Source organism: Symphalangus syndactylus, chromosome 12 (assembly GCF_028878055.3).
Source record: "Symphalangus syndactylus isolate Jambi chromosome 12, NHGRI_mSymSyn1-v2.1_pri, whole genome shotgun sequence".
NCBI lineage: Eukaryota > Metazoa > Chordata > Mammalia > Primates > Hylobatidae > Symphalangus > Symphalangus syndactylus.
The window spans coordinates 140,160,001-140,180,140 of record NC_072441.2 but is presented as its reverse complement, the minus strand read 5'-3'; the positions used below and the strand labels follow the sequence as shown (position 1 = coordinate 140,180,140).

Genomic DNA, 20,140 nt, shown 5'->3' with positions numbered 1-20,140 from the left:
TCTAGCTGCTCTGGTGGGGCCTTGGAGAACCTTTGTGTCGATACTCTGTATCTAACTGATCTGATGGGGACGTGGAGGACCTTTATGTCTAGCTCAGGGATTGTAAACGCACCAACCAGTGCCCTGTCAAAACAGACCACTCGGCTCTACCAATCAGCAGGACGTGGGTGGGGGCAGAGAATAAAGCAGGCTGCCCGAGCCAGCAGTGGCAACCCGCTCGGGTCCCCTTCCACACTGTGGAAGCTTTGTTCTTTCGCTCCTTACAATAAATCTTGCTACTGCTCACTCTTTGGGTCCACACTGCTTTTATGAGCTGCAACATTCACCGCGAAGCTCTGCAGCTTCACTCCTGAAGCCAGCGAGACCACGAACCCACCAGAAGGAAGAAACTCCGAACACATCCGAACAACAGAAGGAACAAACTCCGGACACGCCGCCTTTAGAACTGTAACGCTCACCGCAAAGCTCTGCAGCTTCACTCCTGAAGCCAGCGAGACCACGAACCCACCGGGAGGAACGAACAACTCCGGACGCGCCACCTTAAGAGCTGTAACACTCACCGCGAAGCTCTGCAGCTTCACTCCTGAGCCAGCGAGACCACGAGCCCACCAGAAGGAAGAAACTCCGAACACATCCGAACAACAGAAGGAATAAACTCCGAACACGCCGCCTTTAGAACTGTAACACTCACCGCGAAGGTCCGCAGCTTCATTCTTGAAGTCAGTGAGACGAAGAACCCACCAATTCCGGACACACTCTCACCCTCCAGCCAACCTCTTCCCTGCAACCAGATAATATTCACAAGTCTCAGCTTTGACCATATCACATCCTCAAGAACCTTAGAGGCCTCACCATCACCTGCTGAATTACGTACCAAGCCTGGCATTCACACAGGACTCACCAGCCTGCACGCTGACAAAACCAACTTCCGTTTAAAACTACCCCGCTCAGACGGCCAGCTCAGAGATGGCATCTGATTGGACCATGAATGAGCACCTGAAACAAGGGTAGCCCATCCATAGGCTATCTCATAGCCTATCACATGGCCTGACACAAAAGGCTCCACAAAGAGACAATAGTCATCAGCTGAGCCAATTGAATGTGTTCTCTCAGGTGGTTGAACAGAAGGAAAAAGAGTTGGTGAACCGTTAGCAGGACAGGAAAGGCAGCCACCAGGAAATGACTGCAAGTTGTGTTAATAGAATTAATAAATTCCCTCCCGGCCGGGTGCGGTGGCTCAAGCCTGTAATCCCAGCACTTTGGGAGGCCGAGGCAGGTGGATCACGAGGTCAGGAGATCGAGACCATCCTGGCTAACACGGTGAAACCCCGTCTCTACTAAAAATACAAAAAATTAGCCGGACGTGTTGGCGGGCACCTGTAGTCCCAGCTACTCAGGATGCTGAGGCAGGAGAATGGTGTGAACCCAGGAGATGGAGGTTCACCCAGGAGATCTCAGCAGTGAGCTGAGATCACGCCACTGCACTCCAGCCTTGGGGACAGAGAAAGACTCCATCTCAAAAAAAAAAAAAAAAAATTCCCTCCCGATGCTGAGGTCCTGGCGCCATCTTAAATCCAGTCTGCCTCAGTTTCCTGCGGGCCCCAGCCCTGACAGTTTCTCTTGTAGGATTTCCACAGGAGTGCCCTTATTATGCCACTAGTGTCTCGAGTGAGCTACTTGAGAGGACCTCTGATCCATAAAACCAAAACATTCAAGGCTCTTTGCAATACAACCCTGCTTAGAATCTTAGCTGCAAGTAACAGACACCCCCTCAAGCTGATATCACTGGGGCTCTTACTACAAAGATACAAGGAACTAGGACTGGAGCTAGAATGCAGAAGGCCAGCAGGAATGTCAGTCCTTTCTCTCTCCCACTCCGCAGTCCACTTGGTTGCTGGGTAGAACCTGCCCAATCCCAGCCTCCCAGTGAGAGATGAAATCACTCACAGACAAACCCTGCTCTCTCCCAGTCCCAGCTCTATATTTCCAGAAAAGAGAGTCTAATTGACAGTATTTGGGTCAGATATCTAATCAGCCATGAATCATGAGACCAGCTCATCAGGGAGACACATGGCACCTGAGCCTCTGAATTCTTCTTCTAGGTTAATCATTGCATTATCCCTGTTTACCCCTCCCATTGCTGTGTCCTCAGTGAGGTTCTGAGGTGGGAACTAGAAGTAGGAGGCCCTGCCTTTCCTGAACTTGATCTGGCTCACTCAGGCCTGGCGCTGTGTGAAGAAGGTTGGATTCCACCAAGACCCAGGGCAGGAGACAGCTGTCTGGAGAGGGATGGAAACCCCAGCTCCTGCCAGACAGCCCAAGCTTGACTGTGACACTCACACACCCACAAGAAAAGGGGCATCCAACATTTCTGTGCAGTTCCAAAAAGCTGGAGACATCTCACACCCACAAATAATAATCATGATTTTCTGTAATTATTATTTGTGTATTTTGCATAATTGTCATAATTATTATCATCAGCTCATCAGCTTCCCATCCCAGCATGCCCTCCTCCCATCCTCAGCCCTGAAATCTGATCACATGGACGCACTTCCCTGCCTCTGACTTCCTCCCGAGAGCCAGTTCTCAGGGATCCCCTCAGGAAATGGGATAGGACGTTCCTGAGGGCTCTTCTCCATTGTTTGTCCTTCCAAAATACTTCTGGCCTCAGTGCTAACTCTGTGCAGGGCTTATGGTCGCTGCTGGGAGAGGAGACAGGGAATGAGAGAAGAGCTCCCTCACTCTCTCACTCTAGGGAAATAGATAAGGCCTCCCTGCTCCACTCCAACCAGCGGTGTGCTGAAGCCAGCTTGTGCCAGCTCAGGAGATCAGACCATTATCATCTCATCCCAACTCTGTGTTCAGCAACATCACGTTGATAGCTTGAGATCAGTCACAGTGGGAGTATTTTACACCACAGCAATTGGCCAAAAGGCTTTTTTTCTCAAGTGGCCATTGTTAGACATTTACCAGCACACCCTCACACTCACCCTTCATACTACACACCAGGTGCTTTTTTTTTCTTTTGAGACGGTGTCTCACTCTGTCGCCCAGCCTGGATTACAGTGATGCAATCTCAGCTCACTGTAGCCTCCACCTCCTGGGTTCAAGTGATCCTCTTGCCTCAGTCTCCCCAGTAGCTGGGACTACAGGTGTGCACCACCATGCCTGGTTAATTTTTGTATTTTTAGTAGAGATGGGGTTTCGCCATGTTGGCCAAGCTGGTCTCAAGCTCCTGACCTCAGGTGATCTGCCCACCTCAGCCTCCCAAAGTGCTGGGATTACAGGCATGAGCCACCATGCCCAGCCACAAGGTGCTCTTTAAAGACTGCAAATGTATTACTCTCCCTCAAGGGTTCTGCATCACCCCCAGGTATAGCCCAAACTCTTAAATATAAGGCCTCCAAAGCCTCGCATGCCAAGGCCCCAGCCCGACCCTCTAACTTCCTCCTTTACCATCTCCCCATGACCTTCCAGATCCTTCTGTGACCCAGAGAAGTTATCTCCAGGCCCCACACTCTCTGGTCTCCAGTCTCCACTACACACCATCCCTGCCTGAAATACCTGAAACACCTGCATCACCCACAGCCTTCTCCCCTTCATCCCTTGGGTCTTGGCTGAGGCACCACATCTATCTGGCATCTTCACTGACTTCATTGACCCCCAGCCTGGGTTAGAAACCCTTGCCCGATGCTCCTGGTACCCCACTCTCATGGCAGTACTGTGCATAGTAATCCTGTGTCTACCTACCTAGAGCCCCACTTAACTACAGGCCCGATAAGGCAGGAGTCAAGTCTAATCCAGTGTCTGGCACAGAGTCTAGCACTGTCGAATTGAATTGAATCAAACTGAATTGAATTGAATTATATAGAATGAACACCACAGCCCAAGACACTAACCAAGGCTGTGGTCAGTGCCCTCACAAAGGCCCAAATAGCGTCCTCTGAAGGGATCAGAGTAGGGCAGGGTGCTTCTGATGGGCGAATCTGGAGAAGCATCCTAGACACATCACCAAGGTGAAACGTGAAGCCACACCTTCCTTAGTGGGACAGTTCATGAGGCTCGGGTTCATGAACTCAGCAGCTCCCACTAGTGGCATGCCTTACACCAACTCACTGCTTCTTGTCTATCTACTCCACCCTCCTAAGGGGGCACCCTCAGTAATCCCTAGCCTCAGGTGCCTGTCCGCTCCCAGCTTCACACTACTTCTATTACAGGAACCCCCACCTGCACCTCTTACACACACACACACACACACACACACGCACATCTCCGACTTAGCCCCAAGAGGGTCTGAGGCTGAATTTCACACATTCCTAGAGGAAGAAATGGGGGTTCAATATTAGATCGTAAAATCCATTTGAAAGGAGCAAAAAAAACCAGGCGCAGTGGCTCACACCTGCAATCCCAGCACTTTGGGAGGCCAAGGCGGGCGGATCACAAGGTCAGGAGTTTGAGACCAGCCTGGCCAACATGGTGAAACCCTGTCTCCACTAAAAATACAAAAAATTAGCCAGGCTTGGTGGCAGACGCCTGTAATCCCAGGCACTCAGGAGGCTGAGGCAGAAGGCGGAGGTTGAAGTGAGCCGAGATTGTAGCACCGCACTCCAGCCTGGGTGACAGAGCAAGACTCCATCAAGGAAAGAAAGAAAGAAAGAAAGAAAGAAAGAAAGAAAGAAAGAAAGAAAGAAAGAAAGAAAGGAGGGAGGGAGGGAGGGAGGGAGGGAGGGAGGGAGGGAGGGAGGGGAAGGAGGGAGGGAAGGAAGGAAGGAAGGAAGGAAGGAAAGAGAGAGAGGAAAGGAAAGGAAAGGAAGAAGGAAGGAAGAAAGGAAGGAAGGAAAGAAGGAGGGAGGGAGGGAGAGAGAGAGAGAGAAAGAAAGAGAAAGAAAGAAAGAAAAGAAAAGAAAGAAAGCAAAAAGAAAGAAAGAGGGAGGGAGGGAAGGAAGGAAGGGAGAGAGACAGAAAGAGAGAAGAAAGAAAAAGAAAAGAAAGAGGCAAAAAAAATATGGTATTTCTTGCATACATAAGTATGCAGATTGAGATTCCTATACCATAGCTAACATTTATTGAGAAACATCAAGGAGCAAAACAAAGACCAGAGAACTAAATTAAATAATAACAAAATAAAACAAAATCTGAAAGGCTGGGCATGGTGGTGCAGACCTGTAATCCCAGAGCTTTGGGAGGGCAAGGCAGAAGAACTGCTTGAGGCCAGGAGTTCAAGACCAGCCTGGACAACATAGCAAGATCCTGTCTCTACCAAAAGTGTTTTTTAAAATGAGCTGAGTGTGGTGGCATGTGCCTATAGTTCCATCTACTTGGGAGGCTGAGGCAGGAAGATCTCTGGAGCCCAGGAGTTCAAGGTTACAGTGAGCTACAGTTGTGCCACTGCACGTCAGCCTGGGTAAACACAGTTAGACCCCATTTCTTTAAAAAACAAACAACAACAACAAAAAAAAAAAAAAAAAAAAGCAGGCCGGGCACGGTGGCTCACACCTGTAATCCCAGAACTTTGGGAGGCCAAGGCAAGCAGATCACTTGAGTCAGGAGTTCGAGACCAGCCTGGCCAACATGATGAACCTCCATCTCTACTAAAAATACAAAAATTAGCCGGGTGTGGTGGTGTGCGCTTGTAATCCCACCTGCTCGGGAGGCTGAGGCAGGAGAATCGCCTGAACCTGGGAGTTGGAGGTTGCAGTGAGCTGAGATCATGCCACTGTACTCCAGCCTGAGTGACAAAGCGAGACTCCATCTCAAACAACAACAACAACAACAACAAAAAACCCTGAGTATTTTAATGTACCAGAGGTTCATGTGCCAGTGAAGATATTCACCAAGTAGTTCACTGAAGGGGAAAATTGAAGGTTTTTTAATGCCAGAAAAGGTGAAGACAGTTTATTGTGGTTCTTTTACTCATAGATGAAAACTAGCACTCCACCAAGGGTGGGACGGAGGATGAGTCCAGTGGTTACACACAGCTGGACACAGCAAATCCCACTCCTCATAGGTCCAGGGTCTCCAGTTCAGTCCGGAAAGGATCTGGCACATGTCACATGGTGACAACAGCCTTCAGCTTTGATCCATCATAGGCGAGTGCTGCTGAAAGTGGATGTTCTCCTTTGCCCAGTGCTGACACTTCTTGTGCACTTACTATGTTTAAGGATTCTGCCTCCCTCAACCAGAGGGGCAGTGGTTAAGAATCCAGGCTGAGGGGCCAGACCACCTGTATCCAATCCCCCATTTAAGACTTGAATGAGTCAATACCTCAGCTTCCTCTTCTATAAAATGGGTAATAATAGCAACTACCACATAGGATTGTCAAGAGGATTAGATGTGTTATTCTGTGAACAGCCCTTGGTAGATACAATCTTTTAAGAGATGACCATTATTATCTCATTAATCTTGATGTCAAGAGGCAGATCGTATTCTTATCTCTGTTTTACAGATGGGGCATGGTGACTTGCTCACAGCCTACTTCCCGCCATACACAGCTGCCGTCACCACTGCACCCTGGGTTTCAAGAATTGGCAGTGTCGTGCCAGGGCTCAGAGTGGGGAGGACTTGCTTATGGTGGCCATTACTCAACAGTGATGCTGTGAGATGCTGCTATGGCTTAAATAGGGTTTGTTTGGCCCCACCAAGTTTCATCCCCAGTGTTGGAGGTGGGACCTGGTGGGAGGTGTTTGGGTCGTGAGGCTTGGTGCCATTCTTGTGGGAGTGAGTGAGTTCTCACTCTTAGATCTCCTGAGAACTAGTTGTTGAAAAGAATCTAGCATCTCCTCTTCTCCCTCCCTATCTCTCTTCCCTCTCGCTCCCTCTCCCTCTTCTCTCCCCGTCTCTCTCTCCCTCTCCCCTTCTCCCTTTCTCTCTCCCCCTTCCCTCTTTCTCCCCCTTTCCTCTCTCTCCCCCTTCCCTCTCTCTTTCTCCCCCTTTCCTCTCTCTCTCCCCTTCCCTCTCTGTCTCTCCCCCATCTCTCTCACCCCTCTCTTCCTCCTTCTCCTTCCTCCTCCTCTCTCTTCCTCCCTCCTACTCTCCCTCCCTCTCCCTCCCCCTCTCTCTCCCTCCCTCCCTCTCTCTCTCTCTCCCTCTCTCCCTTTCTCTCTCTCCCTCCCTCCCCCTCTCCCTCTCTCTCTGTCTACACATGTTATCTCTGCACACAGGCCCCGTCTACTTTCTGCCATGAGTGGAAGTATCCTGAAGCCCTCACCTGGGGCAGCACCTGTGCCACCACCACGCTTCCAGTACAGCCTGAAGAACCATGAGCCAAATAAACCTCTTTTCTTTAAAATTACCCTGCCTCAGGTATTGCTTTACAGCAATGCAAATGGACTGAGACAGACACCCACTGACCCCGAACCCCAGGGCTACTTTAGCATATTGGCGAGGCTGGGACCCAAACAGCCCCCTTGGAAATCCTGCCTCCTCCAAGGCCCTGCCAGGGAACAGACACAAGCCCCTCAGCCTGGGCAATGCCAGATGTTCCTTCCCTCCCAGTCTCCGGAGTCTGTAACGATCCTCCCTGCAGTCAGGGGAATCCCTCCTCTTTTCAATGTTCCCTCACTTTTCCTACCAGATCACACAGCTTAATTCCCAGGGGAGGCTTCAGCTTTAGGGAAATAAAACCTGAATGGAGAAGTGTCTTGCAGACAAAGTCTCTTCCAGTCTCAAGGCAGCTCAGGCCAGCCGCCCGCCTGAACGGAGACAAGAGAGAAAACTTCACCATCTCCAAGCATTGCCCTCACCAGCGTGCGAGTGGGCCCTGAAGCCCCACTCAGGGTGGATCCCCAAGAATCTGGAGTCAGATTCTGAGGGGCTAGGCTGACCCAGGCACATCCCTGAGATAGCCCCAGAGGAGGCCAAGGTTCAGTGAGGACACACACCCTAGCTGACTGTAACTATGCACAGCGGGCAGCTTCCATCCAGGATTGAAGCTAGCTCTGGGTAAGGAGCCAGCAGCTCCACCTGGAAAGGGCAAGGGAGGCTTCCAGGGACGGAAGCTGTGGGCTTGGCCAGGCCGGGTGAGGACAGGGCACCAGCCAGAAGGGTAGGAGGCTCAGCGCAGGAAAGAGCTGGAGGCTGGACCTTGCACTGGCATCCAAGGAGATGGTGCCAGGCTGCCCTTAGCATCATGGGCATGGTGTGCGTGGAGGGAGGAGTGAGGACAGGTAGATGAGGGCCAGTTGTAGGGGCCTTGAATGCCCGGCCAAGGAGCTTGGCCTCCATCCTGTGGGCAGTAGGGAGGCCACAGAAGGGTTTTAAGTGAAGAGGCTGTGCCCAGATTTGAGTGTTGAAAAACCATACTGGCCACAGGGTGGCTAGCAGAGTGGATAGGAGAAGGAGGGGAAGGGGTGCAGGGGAGAGGCAAGGAGGCCAAATTAAAAGTGACTGCAATCATTCAGGTGGTGGTGACCCAGACAACGGTCTGGGGTAAGGGGTGGGGAAGTGGAATCTCAACTGGGCTCCCCAGATAGGCACAGGAGCTGTGCCCTGGCCAGGTGGTCTCCTGGGCCAGGGCACAGCTCCTGTGCAAACTGTCATCCAACTGTCCCTCCACTCTAAAGGACTACTTCCTTCAAGCCCACAGACAGGACCCTGCTGGCCTCCCAAGGGCAGTATATTTGGGGCAGCAGCAGTTCAGAGCCCACCCCACCTTAGTGGCAGCCCGAGGCTGGGAGGGGCCCTGGGGAGGATCGGAAGGGCCCTGGGGAGGCCTGGCCAAGGCTGCAAATGCTAGACTGGAGGGCTGAGACCTTGAACCTGTCCCAGGGAATCTCATTCATAGTCCTGCACACAGGCGTGCATTATACACCACACACCCTCACACATACAGGCACACCCAATCCACCTGACCCAATAGAAGGCACATGCCACAATCACACACGTGGCACCTGCCTTGCACGCACTTGACATCCCACCAGCTGGATACTCATATCATACTGACCTCCATGTCCCCAAAAATGATCACCACTCACACAAAACCCATTCTTCACTACCCCTGAAACACCCAGACATCACACACTCCATGCAACACACACCCCACCCAGACCCACACCACCCAAAACAACATACGTTCCTTGGTACTCAAACGTCAGACACACCATGAAAACACGCAAACCAGTACACACCAGCCACCCTCCCACATCTAAGCTGGCCTGCCTACCACACACACACAGGCAGGTGCCCCTTACACACCACACACAGGGCTGAGGGAGGTCCCAGCCAGCCTCCACTCCCAAACCTGCATGTCCATGTCCACGGTGCTGGAGCTGCCTGAACGAGGCACCTTTGTCTGACTCACAAAAAGGCAGTACTGGTTTAGGGTAAACATGGCCTTGCAGAGCTGGCTGAAATTTTCAAACCAAACAATGCCTGATAAAGACTTCTGTCTCTGGGGCCAGGCGCAGTGGCTGATACCTGTAATCCCAGCACTGGGATGCCAAGGCGGGCAGATGACCTGAGGTCAGGAGTTCAAAACCAGCCTGGCCAACATGGTGAAACCCCGTCCCTACTAAAAATACAAAAATTAGCTGGACCTGGTGATAGGCACCTGTAATCCCAGCTACTCAGGAGGCTGAGGCAGGAGAATCACTTGAACCCGGGAGGCAGAGATTGCAGTGAGCCCAGACTGCGCCACTGTACCCCAGCCTGGGCAACAGTGCGAGACTCCATCTCAAAAAAAAAAGTTATGTCTCTGGGAACAAACTGTGTACCCACAGCTATGTAATAGTTACCTCCATCCTTAGTGAATGACAGTGTACATCTGATTATAAATGATGGGAAAAGTCTGATATCAAAGGCTAAGTTAACATGTATGTGATGCTTGGTGCATGCAATAAATTCCATTTTTTATCATAAGCAGATATACTGGGTTTTTTTTTTTAACTAACAGAATATCATTTTACCTTCTCCACTAAATAAATGTTGTACAAATATTCAGAGAATATTGACATAAAGTGGCACCAAATCGGCCCGCTTGGGAGGTCCTTCTGTCTCCATCTGGTCCTGCTTAGCTCAGATCCCTCCTACAGCCTTTCCAACATGGTGGGCAGGGAGGGGCGGTGGGCCTGGCACGCTCGGTGGGCCTGCAGTGCCTGGTGCTGGCTGCATCAGCTGCAAGGAGGCTCTGGCCAGCAAGACCAGCTGCACACCTGGAGGGAGGGTGACTGGAGGTATTACTCCTAGAGGGGCTGTGGTGGATCTTTCTAAGCCCACACTTGACTCTGTCCACACAGAACTCGCCGGTGTGTGGTCTTTGGGGAGGCTGCACGGGAGCAGCATATCGATCAGGCTGGAAGGAGAGAAAGAAAGAGAAAAAACACCTTCAAACAGCAGAGCTTCAAATTCCTCATTGGCTCTAAAAGACTGAAGAATACAGATGTGCACAGGCCAGCCCTGAGATAGCCACACACCATGACACACAAAAGACACAGAAGCAAACGTGTGTGCGGAGACGACCTGCAGACAGAGACAGCTCACAGCCGCTGGCACAGAGCGAACTCGTGTCCCAACACATACACAAAGCACAGAGGCAAAAGCCAGCGTGCCAGGCAGAGACAACCAGCCCCAAAAGCCCCTGCATATGCTGTAGAGACACACTTGCATGCACGTAGGTACCCAGCACCTGCACACGGGAATGTGGCCCCGCACGCAGGGGTGCTGAGACACACTCCTGAGCACACCCCACGGCCAGTCTGAATGCCTCGTCCTTGGCAGGTGGGAGCAGGTATCTCCTTGCAGGCGACCCTGCTCATCACCTTCTCTCAGCCTTGAGGCCAGGGGCCAAGGGCCCTCGGACCCCCTGCTGTGACGATCGTAGGCATGAGATCTAAATGACCCAGACCTACCCCACAGCAGGAAAAAGAAGGCCCTGACATTTGTTGGCTCACTCCTCTCAAACCCCTGCCACCGGGCAATTCAGTGCGTACTGGAATTTCCAAGGGATCATGCCACTGCATTCCGGCCTGGGTGACAGAGTGAGACCCCATCTCAATTAAAAAAAAAATAAAGAAAAAAAAAGAAACAAACAAAAGAGAATTGCCAGGGGAGTTTTTTGTTTGTTTGTTTGTTTTTTGGGTTTTTTTGTTTTTGAGACAGTCTCACTCTTGTTGCCCAGGCTGGACTGCAATGGCGCGATCTCGGCTCACCACACCCTCCACCTCCCGAGTTCAAGCGATTCTCCTGCCTCAGCCTCCCAAGTAGCTGGGATTACAGGCACACGCCACTGCACCCGGCTAATTTTTTGTATTTTTAGTAGAGACAGGGTTTCACCGTGTTGGCCAGGCTGGTCTTGAACTCCTGACCTCAGGTAATCTGACCGCCTCGGCTGCCCAAAGTGTTAGGATTACGGGCGTGAGCCACCGCGCCTGGCCAGGGGAGATTTTTTTTTTTCTTTTTTTTATGACTGGTACCTGAGCCCCACCCTCAGACTCTGATTCATGGATCTGGGGAGGGCACCAGGCCTGGGTGGGTTTTTAACACTCCCCAGGCTACTCTAATGTGCTCCCAGGGTTGAAAATTACTGAGGCCTCCCACGGTCTTGCAGGCATCCCTGGTCTCCGCAGGACTGCCCCAATCAACAAGATCCTGAGGGTGTGAAGGTGCCCCCTCTCTGCCCTTCAGCTCGCCAAGGAAGCCCTTGCCACACTGGGTCCGACCCGCCCATCACGAAGACCCTTTTCTAAGTGCTGGTGGTACTTAGAAAAGGTGCCGGGCGCGCCCATCTGCGCACTGCGGCTGCCCCCTGCTGGACAGAGCGGGTCGTGCCCAGCTGCCGGCCTGACCTGCCTCTCCCACACAGGGCAGCCCCAGGCTGAGCTGTTAGGGGAGCCAGAAGCACATGGCCCTCAAGAGAAGTCCCCACACCCTCTCCAAGAGTCCACAATCCGTCAGCTCTGCACCCTCCTACCAAGCCCCAGCTACCTCTCTGGTCCCAGCCGTCTCAGGCCTAGATGATCACAAGTATTTTCCTTTGTTCATCCACTCAGTGGTAGCCAACAATGCTGTGCTGGACTGACCAGTCCTGGCAGCTGGGGCTGCAGAGATGAATAAGGAAGGGAACCGACAAGTCCTCCCATGCCCAGCCATCTGCCAACAGCTGCCCAAGCCACCTTCCTCCAGTTGCCTATGTCCTTGCTACTCCACAGCCCTTGGTGCTCCCTCCTGCCCTTAGGATAAAGCCCAGGCCCCTCACAGCCTGGCTCCTGCTGCCCAGAGCACATCTCTTTTCAGTCTCCCAGAAGGCCTTTCACCCCGGGACTGCCTGGCAAACTGTCATTGGCAGCTCCACTTTCTACTTATGCCACCTCCTCCAGGAAGCCTTCTCTGACCTCCTCTCTCCACCAGCCTTCATACCCATTAGCCACTTCCTCCTCTTTTCCCCTGAACATTACATACTTGCCTCTTATACTAATTTTCTGTTTATGTGTCTGCCTCCCTCCCCTCTAGACTGGGGGTTCCCGGTGGGGCAGGGGGCAGTTCAGGGACCTGGGATCAATAAAGGTCTGTAGAATTAATGAAGCCTTCTCCAACCTGCCCAGTCCATAGAAGGCTCTTCCACCTCTGGCTGCACCACACCAGTAGGCTGAGTGCCTCACTCAGAGGAGCAATCCCTAGGGCAAGGAAGAGAAATAATAACAGCTACGACACAAAGCACATGCTTACTAGGTACCAGATGTGTATTCGACTCCACATGCTTTACATATATCAATTCATTTAACCCTCACAACATTATTATGAGCTAGATGGGAAACCTAAGGTACGGAGAGGTTAGATAACTTGCCCAAGCAAACACACAGCTGTCAGTCTAGAGCTGGGATCCAGGAGTTGGCTCCAGAGGCCATACTGTTAACCATGTTAACCACATTTCCCGGTTTTTTGTTTGTTTGTTTGTTGTTGTTGTTTTCTTTTTGAGACAGGGTCTCACTCTGTTGCCCAGGCTGGAGTGCAGTGGCACAGTGGCTCACTGCAGCTTCCACCTCCCAGGCCTCAATCCATCCTCCACCTCAGCTTCCTGAGTAGCTGGGTCTACAGGTGTGCGCCACCATGCCTGGCTAATTTTCTTGTAGAGACAGGGTTTTGCCATGTTGCCCAGGCTGTTCCCCCTCCTAGGATCAAATGATCCACCCGATCACCTGCCGTGGCCTCTCAAAGTGCTGGAATTACAGATGTGAGCCACTGCCTCCGGGCCCACACTTCCCTCTCAAGGGAAGAGAATGTTGGTGGAGAACCCACTGCAGCCCTGAGCTGCCTCCCAGGCACCTCCTATGGGAGACAGGAGGGGTCTTCCTGGGAGAAGCCAGACCCAGATTCCCAAGCCAGCAGCTCTAGAGCTGTGGCTTCTTTCACTTCCTTCTTAATTTTTCCAACAAGAACAGATGCCGCTGCAGCTGACAACTGCCTGTGTGAATGGAAAGGCGGATCCAGCCCCTCATTTGTCTGGTGAGAAAATGAAATTGGACAAGGAGGCAGCTGAGCTTCGGGAGGCCTGGAGGATCCAGGGGTGGTGGCAGGCACAGGAGGGCTCCCAACAGGCAGGGAATGCATACAGGGACAGGATGGGAGGTCTGAAATGCCCCAAGACCCTCTGGACAAGCCCCTGCCTCTAATACTTTTTTTTTTTAAGATGGAGTCTTACTCTGTTGCCCAGTCTGGAGTGCAATGGCACGATCTCAGCTCACTGCAACCTCCCCCTCCTGGGTTCAAGCGATTCTCCTGCCTCAGCCTCCCAAGTAGCTGGGATTACAGATGCACCCCACCACGTCCGGCTAATTTCTGTATATTTAGTAGAGATGGGGTTTCACCATGTTGGTCATGCTGGTCTCCAACTCCCAACCTCAAGTGATCTGCCCGCCTCGGCCTCCCAAAGTTCTGGGATTACAGGCGTGAGCCACCACATCTGGCCCTCCAATACTTTCTTCCTTCCTCTCTCCCTCTCTTCTTCCCTTCCTTATGTCCTTCCTTTCTTCCTTCCAGACGTGGTGAGCAACTACCAGGTACTCCCTCTGTGCTGGCTCCTGGGAACACAAGGGAGAAGGAGTCACTAGCATTGTACTCAAGGAGCTCCCAGTCTGGAGAAACAGACAGGGCCAGGCCACCAGTGAGTGCTATGATGGAGCAGCGTCTGAGGCCCATCTGTCTGGGCTCCTATCAGCCTCCACCACTTCCAAGCTGTGTGAATTGCACAAAGCATTTAAGTTCTGCATCTGTAAAATGGGATGCTCAAGACACCTGCTTCCTTGAGTGTTAGAAGGATTAATGGAGTTAACACATGTAAATGCTTTGGAATCGTGCCTGGCACACAGCAAGCTCGTTCTCCCACATCTCCCAGGAATGTAGCCCCTCACCAAATCCCAGGATCCTCCTTGCTGCTGGTTCCCTTTACTCCTCTGTTGTTCCTGACACCCCCTCACGATCTAGAAGTAGCCCCTGAGGTCTAACCACGATCCCTCCCGTTGCAAGGCACTTATCATCCACAGCAGATATTTACATGCACCACCCGTACAAAGCATCACACTGAGCTCACGTCTCCTCTGTCTAAGCCCACCAGGGGAGGGCCCCTGGTGACTCTGAGACCCTGGTCTTGGGAGAGGATAAGAGTTCAGCCTGGGGTAGAACAGCTCCCTGTCCCAAACCAGGTGTGTCTGCCTCACCAGTCACTCAGGCCTGGGGTGGTAAGTGGCAGCCCTAACTGCAGAAAGCTGCCCCACCACTGGCTTCTCAGCCGGACAGTTCTTATTGATAGCTGGCCTCAGGCTCTCTAGCTGCAGTGCCAAGGGTTATGTTCTGACAGAGCAGAGGGAATGCTGGGATGACCTGCCGAGGATGTTCTCCCTGACTCGGCCCCAGCCATGCAGCCCACAGTCCCAGGGAGCAAAGTTACAAGGCCAAGGAGTCAGGGCACACCTCTGGCCTTAGCAAGCCCCTTAAAGATGAACTCACAGTTGTGCATCTGGTGTGTCAAGCCTGACTTTGTACATGTCTCTGGGGTGAGGATAGGTGTGTGTTTGTCTCTGTGCTTTGTGTACTGGTAGCTCCCATGTCTGTGTCTACTTGTGTCTCTGCAGGAGTGTGTCCACGTATCCCTGGAACACTATCCCTGGCTAAGCACCTTGTTATCATTGTCAACATCATCCACAGAGCACCCACTTTGTGCTTTGCCTACATGTTTTCATTCACTCCTTAGAAAAAAAGCTTCCTGACTCCAACCCTTCCCCAAACCCTAGGCGAATAGCATCTCGGAAGCTAGCATGTCAAGCCCAAATCCTATGGTGGGGTATTTGAGGCCCCTCACAATCTAGCCTAAAGCCATTTCTCCTGCTGTATCTCCCATTCTCCTCTCTCCTGTACCCTCCTTCCAGTCCTTTGCCTATGCTGTTCCCTCCACCCAAATCCCTACCCTTCACATCCAGGAAACCACTATTCACCTTGCACAACCTTGCTTCCTCTGGGAAGTCTCCCCTGATGGCCCTGCCACCTCCTCCAGGAAGCCTTCCCTGACTTACCAAGAGTTGACACCATCAGTCTGGGCTCTGTGCCTCTGAAGCCACCCTGGATGGTCATTACTTCTTCCATACCAGCTCCTTGAGGACAAGGCAGAGTCCGATTCCCCCAAAGAATCTCCACCCTGGCACACAGTAGGTATTCAGGAAGTGGCTCAGTGTGTGCTTCTTGGTTGTCGATGAGTAAAGAGAAGCAAGAGGGTAGCCCAACATCCAACCATTCCCTGCGTCTGCCCCCAGTTGTGCCCAAGGGAGCAGCTTTGCTGTCTCTCCTGGCTCATCTGGAAGGGCACAGGCACTTGGTCTGTCACAGGCTCCTCAGACCTAGAGGAGCTCTGCAGGAGGCTGCCCAGGGGAGAACAGACTTCTGCTTGAGACTGATTCTCCCCCTCTCCCCAGAACAGCTACTCTCCCCAGACCTGAGGTCAGTCCCTGGATCCCTACAGCTGCCCACTGCCACCACTATCAAAGAGGCCTCCCTCTGAAGGGGCGGGGTGAGGAGGCATGGCAGAGGGAGAAGGAGGGAAGCAAGTGAGGAGATAAAAGGCTGAAAGGAGAGGGATAGGAGGGAAAGGGGGAGAGGAGAAAGGAGGACTGAGCATTCGCTTCTGTGTCTTTGCAGGCTGTTACTTCCCCCTTGTTAACAATCGAGGTCCAAGCACGGCCCCCAGCCCCTCCTAATTACCATGATTAGCGCTAAGCGAGCTGCCGCATTTTATGACTCTCTAAACCAAAAGAATAATTAAAGCAATTACTGTCATTAACACTCTGCCCTCTTCACCACCTTCTCTGAGAGTGAGCAATGAACAGGCCCCAGGGAGTCATGATTGAACCCCTAGTGCCTCCCTCCTCCCCTTCCATCCCCCACCACCACCACCTGCCACCTCCAGGACCACAAGCCTGGACAGCTCAAGCCACCAGCAAGGCTGAGAGGCAGCAGGAAGGGCCTCAGTAGGCCCCAGGCAGACCCCCTACATGCCTGGAAAAGCTAGAGCCAGGCCCTGGGAAACTGCACAGAGAGGTTGAGGTAGGAACTGCCCCCAAAACCATCCAGATCGAAGCTTTCTTTCCCAGATATTTCCTCCTTCCCATCCCCCACCCCAAGCAGGAGTCCACCAGGCCTAGACACCCCTGAGACTTGGCCTTGTCCCTCTGCAACTCCTCAATGCCAGGGCCCCCAACCCCACAGGCAGGTCTCCCTCAAGCCCTAATCTCTCTGAGTCCCAAATCTCCCATCACAGCCCAGCCCAATGCTCTGCCACCCCCCAACTGAGTGGTCAGATCATCTAACACCTCAGAGCCTCAGTTTCCTTATCTGTAAAATGGGCTCTATTAGTCAGCTCCAACTACTATAACTAATACCACAGACTGGGGGTTTAAACAACAGACATTTATTGCTCACAGTTCTGGAGGCTGGGAAGTCCAAGAGCAAAGTGCCAGCAGATAGCAGATTCAGTCCCTGGGGAGGGCTCTCTTCCTTGCTTGCAGACAGCTGCCTTCTCGATGTGTCCTCATATGGTGGGGGATGGGAGTCTCCACGGTGTTTATTCTTATAAGGACACTAATCCCATCACGAGGGACCCCCTCCTGAGCTCATCTAAACCTAATTATACCCCAAAGGCCCCATCTCCAAATACATGGGGGATTAGAGCCTCAACTTAGGAATTTAGGAAGGTCACAATTCAGTCCATAGCATGGGCTTTGAAATGTCTGTGGAACAACCACTTCTTCACAAGTCTCTTTGAAGATTAAATGAGGTCATCAACACAAGGCACCTAAAACAATGCCTGGCACATAGTAGGTCCTCAGTAACAGTGGTTCTCTTCCAAGCTTCCCCTCAAGCAGATGACGGCTGGGGTAGAGGTAGAAGATTTGCTGAGGAGGCTGGGTAGGGGCCAGGCTCTGTGCTGTAATGATCCACCAGCCACTGGAACCACAGTACCTGTGACCCAGGATTACTGTGGCAGCCTTCTAACTGGTCTCCCTGTTTCTGTCCCTGCCTCTCCAACCCCTCTTCAATTGATTCTCGACACACAGACCAATGTGAATCCTTTAAAACATAAGTCAGGCCGGGTGCAGTGGCTCATGCCTGCAATTCCAACACTTTGGGAGGCCAAAGTGGGTGGATCACCTGAGGTCAGGAATTCAAGACCAGCCTGGCCAACATGGTGAAACCCCGTCTCTATTAAAAATACAAAATTAGCCAGGCATGGTGGTGTGTGCCTGTAGTCCCAGCTATGCAGGAGGCTGAGGCAGGATAATTGCTTGAACCCAGGAGACGGAGGTTGCAGTGAGCCGAGATTGTGCCACTGCACTCCAGCCTGGGTGACAGAGCGAGACTCTGTCTCAAAAAATAAATAAATAAATAAAAATAAAACAAAAGTCAGATCATGTCATTTCTATGCTCAAAATCCTACCATGGTTTCCCATTTCACTTGGAGTTAAACCTAAGTTCTTAAAATGGCCTCCAAGGTCATGTTCTTCTCCCACTACCCATCCCCCTCACTCACTCTGACCGTCAGACATAATGATGTACTCTCACCCATCTGGAACCCTTCCTCCCAATACAATTCACCTCCTTCAAGACTATTGAGTGTCTTCCGAATGATGCAACTCTGACCCAATACCCTGTCACGCGCTCCCAACCCCTCTCACCCTGTTTTACTCTGTTTCCTCCTGTGCTTAACCTTTTAACATGCATTGCAGGCTGGATGCAGTGGCTTTTGCCTGTAATCCCAGAACTTTGGGAGGCCAAAGCAGGAGGATCACTTCAACCTGGGAGTTTGAGACCAGCTTGAGAACATTGCAACATAACCCCATCTCTATCAAAAAAAAAAAAAAAATCAAAAAATTAGTTGGGCATGGTGGTGCACAACTGTAGTCTCAGGTATTCAGGAGGCTGAGGTGGGAGGATCACTTGAGCCCAGGAGTTCAAGGCTGCTGCAGCCCAGGCAACAGAGCAAGACTCTGTCTAAAAAAATTAATGAATAAATAAATAAAATAATATTGAAACGATCGATTTTGTTTTGTATATTTCAACACAATTTTAAAATTTTAATTTAAAAAAAAAGCACTAGTCTGGGCAACATAGTGAAACCCCATCTCTACTAAAAATAGAAAAATGTGTGGTGGTGCCTTCCTATAGTCCCAGCTACTGAGGGGGCTGAGGTGGGAGGATCACCTGCACCCAGGAGATCGAGGCTGCAGTGAGAGTGATCATACCTCTGCACTCCAGCCTGGGTGACAGGGTGAGACCCTGTCTCAAAAAGTAAATAAATAAATAAATACAAATAAAAGTTTTAAAAGAAAAAAACCCTCCAGAAAACGAAAAGCTTGATGAGACTCTGAAGTCTAAGGAGAGGTGTTTCGAGGTCCAGCACAGTGGTGAGTACAGGCCATCTCCTCACCCCCACGAGTTGTCCGCAGGCCACAGGCACCACGTGACGCTGCTTCTCTGTGTCCCACCTCACCATGTTGGGATCCAAGTGTGGCTCATATTTCTTCTCAGAGTCCATTTAAAATGACTTTGAACCCCTGAAACCCAAACTAAACATGGTCTATTTCTCCATGAGATTCTAAAACAAGCAAAAATATGGTTTCAGTCCTCTCCACGCCCCAAGCATTGGCCAACAAGCCTGTCTAGAGTAATGAGAATGTTTGACATTCTATTTGACTAGTCTATTTGACTATTGCTTAGGGCCCAGGCTCTGTAAAATTAGATGTTTACTTGTAGAAAACTGGTAAGGGGCAAGTGATTTCCATCCACTAGAGAAAATAATCCCAAAAGGTTATGTTTTTAATGTCCTATAGGCTGTCAACCAATTTCATATCTAATTTAGTATCTTATTCCATCATCATTTTTCATGCGAGTTTCTCATATTCTTCTTTGAACCACCTTGTTCAAAGATTCTCTCATTGAGCTAAATAATATTTTGATGGGGCTCACTGTGTATTGCATGAGAATTATGGTTTTAATATTTTGAGAATTATACTTTGGCATCCAGGGGATCTAGACAGGTGCTTGTGTGTTCCACACACAGTCCTGGGGCCACTTCTCACCTCACTGTCTCGCCGCTCCTTCTCCTGCCAGCTTCTCTTGCATCTCCTCCACTCTCCCTCCCTCTCTCCCTCTCTCTCTCTCCCTCCACTCTCCCTCTCTCTGTCTCTCTCCTTCTCTGTCAGTCTCTCTCTCTGTCTCTCTCCCTATCGCTGTCTCTGTCTCTCTCTCTCTGTGTCTGTCTGTCTCTGTCTGTCTCTGTCTCTCCCTCTCTCTGTTTTTCCGTCTATTTCTGTCTCTTTCTCTCTCTCTCTGTCTCTCTCTCTTTCTCTGTGTCTGTCTGTCTCTCTGTGTGTGTCTCTCTCTGTGTCTGTCTCTCTCTTCCTCTCTCTCTGTCTCTGTGTCTGTCTCTGTGTGTGTCTCTGTGTGTGTGTCTGTCTGTCTCTCTGTCTCTCTCTGTCTGTCTCTTTCTGTCTGCCTCTCTTTGTCTCTGTCTGTGTGTGTGTATGTCTGTCTGTCTCTGTCTGTCTGTGTGTGTGTGTCTGTCTGTCTGTCTCTCTCTCTCTCTCTCTGTCCCCCTGCTCCCCCACCCCCACCACTGTCTTTCCTCCTGTGTCTTCATTTGCTGCAGTCAGGGTTTCTACAC

The 20,140-nt window shown here is 51.3% G+C and overlaps 1 long non-coding RNA gene across 1 annotated transcript; it reads right to left on the bottom strand.

Annotated features, from left to right (window-relative positions):
- Window positions 1-470: 470 nt before the first annotated feature.
- On the bottom strand, window positions 471-1,105 carry LOC134734596 (uncharacterized). The gene is made up of 2 exons (XR_010117731.1): window positions 875-1,105; window positions 471-781 (listed from the first exon to the last, which is right to left on the bottom strand). It is a non-coding gene; the product is annotated as an uncharacterized lncRNA (long non-coding RNA).
- Between the last annotated feature and the right edge of the window lie 19,035 nt (window positions 1,106-20,140).